At 42.2% G+C, this 4,461-nt stretch overlaps 1 pseudogene; it reads left to right on the forward strand.

Annotated features, from left to right (window-relative positions):
* Positions 1 to 1,933: 1,933 nt before the first annotated feature.
* Positions 1,934 to 2,702, forward strand: LOC127669865 (39S ribosomal protein L47, mitochondrial-like; annotated as a pseudogene).
* The last annotated feature ends 1,759 nt before the right edge of the window (positions 2,703 to 4,461 follow it).

Below are 4,461 nucleotides of genomic sequence, written 5' to 3' on the forward strand. Positions count from 1 at the left end.
TGTGCGAAAAGCAAACTGATAGGTAACTTTAAGTTAGGTGATTTGGGGTTTATGTATTTTGTTTTGGATGGACACTTGAGCAAAAGTATCAGGATAACTTCTAGTCATGATTAGATTTTGAATTTAAATTTTAATTCGAGGTCAGCAAACTTACCTTTCAATGCAGCAGTCACACTAGTCACATGTCAAGTACTCAAAGTCACATGACCGGTGGTTACTACGTAGAATAGGGAAAATATAGGGCAGCATCATAGCCAAAATATTCCTCCTTTTCCATCTTTATTTATATAGTTGCAAACAAAAAATGTATATACTTCAGACATATAACTATAATGTATAATTTTAAAATCTATACAGGTTACATAATAATTACCACTGTCAAGCTACTTAATATTTCTAATGCCTCATTGTTGCTATGTTTATAGGTTTTGGAAGTGTGTAAGAAACTTGCTATTTTTTTAAAATCTTGAGTCAAATAACAAAGTATTTGTATAATATGGTAATAATATGGTAATATAATATGGCTACTGTGTTGTACATTAGACACCCAGAGCTATTCATCCTAAATTATTTAATCATTGTTCCTTTGAGTAACAATACTTTACTAGGCATACAGGATGTAAAGGACTAGCATTGCAAACTATACTGCATTACAGGGGCGATCCACCACATAAACCTGTATGAGGCTCACTTTACTAACTGCAGAAACTAGATGACAACGGACTAATTAAAGGGGAGATACAATTATCAGTAGAGGGAAAAAGACTGCTGTCCTGTAGGAGCCTTGAATGGTCATCATGAGCTTGCTTGATTATAGCAAGATGTAAAATACTATGTAATGAGGGAAAATCCCATTGCCTCATGGTGTTGCTGGAATCCCATGGAGCCACTTCTTTGGAATAAAAAGAACAAAGCAGAAAGATGTTTCTAAGTTAGGGCTCTACCTGCAGAGCTCTGGGTTTCAACTAAGGCTCACTTATATCCCTGACCAGGCTACCATCCAGCACAGATGTCCCTACTGTTGACAACTTAACATTTCTCTCCTGGACACAACTTTCTTCTGACTACTCCTCTCAGCTTTTTATATATTTGTATGCAGTTCTTGTTCCCACTTACTGTGGCCATGTGTCCACTTCTTCTGAGCCTGAGCTTTTCTGATAGTAGGAATGGACTAAGGGCCGGGCGGCGGTGGCGCATGTCTTTTAATACCAGCACTTGGGAGGCAGAGGCAGGCGGATTTCTGAGTTCGAGGGCAGCCTGGTCTACAAAGTAAGTTCCAGGATAGCCAGGGCTACAAAGAGAAACCCCATCTTGAGAAAAAAAAAAAAAAAAAAAGAATGGACTAAGGATATCTGTAGAAAAGACTTAATTAAAAAAGTATGTGCTGGGGATGCCAATAGAACCATAGAAAATTCAAATAAATACTGCAAACGTAAGTCACAGGACTGTCCCTATCTTCTTTGTGTTTTTGTCCAGCTTACAGAGCAGTGTATAAGCTGGACTGGTGGATGTGGAGGCAGGCAGCATGCTTGGCTGTGAAGCCTCAGTCCACTAAACATCAGCGAATCCCTGTGCTTGTTTGTATCTTACAAGATACAAGCTATGACTCTAAAACTAAAGGAACTTGAATGGAAACTAAAATGTCTAGAGGTCCAGTCATCAGTGAGGATAATGGCTGCTTCCAAAACACTCCAGGCAAATGTCTAAAACCATGCCAAAGAGTGGCCATCTTTGAAAATAGTGACCTACTAGCTATTAGAGGACTTCAAAGCCACGGGGAAATTTTGACAACCTCAGCACAGAGTGTGGCAACGTACTACTTCTTTAAGGATCTGAAGGGTCAGGAGAGGAAGACTTCCAATACGCACAAAGTAAGAGCCCAAATTCAAGATCATTAAGAAAAATTAGAGGGCAGTGGGTCTACATTAGAAACATGGCTGCGACCAGTCTAGTGGGTATTTGTAGAAGAGTCTCTGTTCCTGAAGGCTGCTTGTTCCCTAGTAAATCCCAGGGCCTCTGCTCACTTCAGTTGCGGGTCTTCTCTCAATTTGTTGCATAAGAACACACCACATGCCACATCTTTTCTCCAGTATAAATCACTTCATACCACATTGTCAAGGAAAGGAACAGAAGAATTTTTTGATGACCCAAAGAACTGGGGGGGGGGGAGAGGGGAGAAAAGTCAAATCTGGCGCTCCATGGACCTGCCAGCAGCTGAGGAACAAAAGTAACAAAGACTTGCATAAGCTCTGGTATGTCCTTCTGAAGGAAAGAAACATGCTTCTAACTCTAGAGCAGGAGGCCAAGCGACAGAGATTGCCAATGCCAAGTCCAGAGAGGTCAGAAAAGGTCGTTGATTCCATGCACGCTTTAGATAACGTTGTCCAGAAGAGGGAAGATGCTTTAAGGCTTCTTCAGACCAGTTAAGAAAAACCCAGACCTGGTGCTTGGAGAAGGGACATCTTTGGACAAATCGTCTGGCACAAATTCAAGCAATGGCCTATACCTTGGTACCTAAATAAAAGGTACAACAGGAGGCGGTTCTTCGCCATGCCATACGTGGATCGCTTAGTCAGACTAAGAATTGAGAAACACGCCCACACTGAAGCAAGAAAGAGAAGTTTACAGAAAAAGAGAAAAAAAAAATTCTCCAGGCAAAGTTCCCACATCTCTCTCAAGACCAGAAATCAAGTACTGTATAAGATGAGACCCCGGAGTCCCATTCCACTGTTCTTAAAGCCCATGTCCTGATGTGAATATGTTAAGCAGTTTATAAAGAAATGTTCTTATCAAGTGAAAAAAGAAAGAGAGAGAAAAATTAGAGGATCATGAATTAGTATAGGTAGTATAGGAATGCGAGTGTGTCTCTGTGTGTGCACATGTGTGTTTTTGTCAGTGTGCATGTTCAGGGAGCATTGCTCATCACGGGTCTGCATGTAGAAGACAGAGGACAACTTGGGGTATTATGCCTCAGGCACCATCCACCATGGGCTTTTTTGAAGTAGAATCACGCATTGGCCTGGAGCTCAGCAGTTAGGGTAGGCTGGCTGGCCATCAAGGCTGTCTGTCTTTGTCTCCCCAGAGCTAGGATTTCAAGTGTATACTAATGATACAGTCTACAGATCATATAGTCTAGGGGTCTTGATCAGGTTCCTTTTCTCTGACAGTTAAAGAATTAATAAGCAGGAAAAATCTGAAGTGCAACAGATAGCAGCAGAGTAATCTCAAGAGCCACAGATAGGATCAGTAGTTGAAGAAAAGTGTTTATTGAGGGTGAGGAAATACATACACAGCACGTGTACACACACACATACACACACATACACACACACACACACACACACACACACACACACACATACAGACCCTTTGACATGCATTGTGCCATGGGAGGAACTCAGAAAGCAAAATTCCAACCTAGTCCTTGACGCCGAGGAGTTTTGAAGCCTCTGAAAAGTCTTCCTCCTCGAATTTAACGTTCATCAATTTGAAGACAGCTAAGATGGTTGCTTGGTCCACAACTGTTGTGTGACATGTCCTTCTCCAGGTAGTCCATGAGCAGGGGCCCAGATGGTGGGAGATAAAAGCTTCCAGGCTTTTGTGTCAAGTCAGGAGGTTGAGGAAGAAGCTGGCCCTCTTGGAAATTTGCCACCTTTATTACATAGTGATGGCCCCTTTCCCTGTCTGTATGCCTACTAGGGAGTCTGTCTAACTCCTGCTCTCTCCATAATGTGCCCAGATTGTTTGTTTGTTTGTTTGTTTGTCTGTTTGTTACACATTGTCTTAGTCAGGGTTTCTATTCCTGCACAAACATCATGACCATGAAGCAAGCTGGGGAGGAAAGGGTTTTTTTTTTAACCACATTGCAGTTCATCACTAAAGGAAGTCAGGACTGGAACTCAAGCAGGTCAGGAAGCAGGAGCTGATGCAGAGGCCATGGAGGGATGTTTCTTATTGGCTTGCTTCCCCTGGCTTGCTCAGCCTGCTCTCTTATAGAACCCAAGAGCACCAGCCCAGAGATGGTCCCTTCCCCCTTGATCACTAATTGAGAAAATGCCCCACAGCTGGATCTCAAGGAGGTACTTTCCCAATTGAAGCTCCTTTCTCTATGATAACTCCAGCCTGTGTCAAGTTAACACAAAAACTAGCCAGTACACACATGTCCTAGAAATTGAACTCAGCATCTTACCAACTGAACCATCTCCCCAACTCTGAAAGGACTCTCATGATTCTTGTTTACTTCATTTTTGACTAAAGAACTTCTCAGCATAGAACTTGTATAGAAGTATTCACTGGAACTTGGAATGTTTTGAGATGACCTTTTTGAATACTCACTAACTCACTGCACAGGACCACAAAAGGAGGTGCGCGTATGTCTTAAGGATGCTACACAGCTGACATGCAAAATCCAGGAGGCGTTTCTCTCAGTTTACGCCAAACAAAACCAGGGAGCCCTGCAAG

Source organism: Apodemus sylvaticus, chromosome 19 (assembly GCF_947179515.1).
Source record: "Apodemus sylvaticus chromosome 19, mApoSyl1.1, whole genome shotgun sequence".
Classification (NCBI taxonomy): Eukaryota; Metazoa; Chordata; class Mammalia; order Rodentia; family Muridae; genus Apodemus; species Apodemus sylvaticus.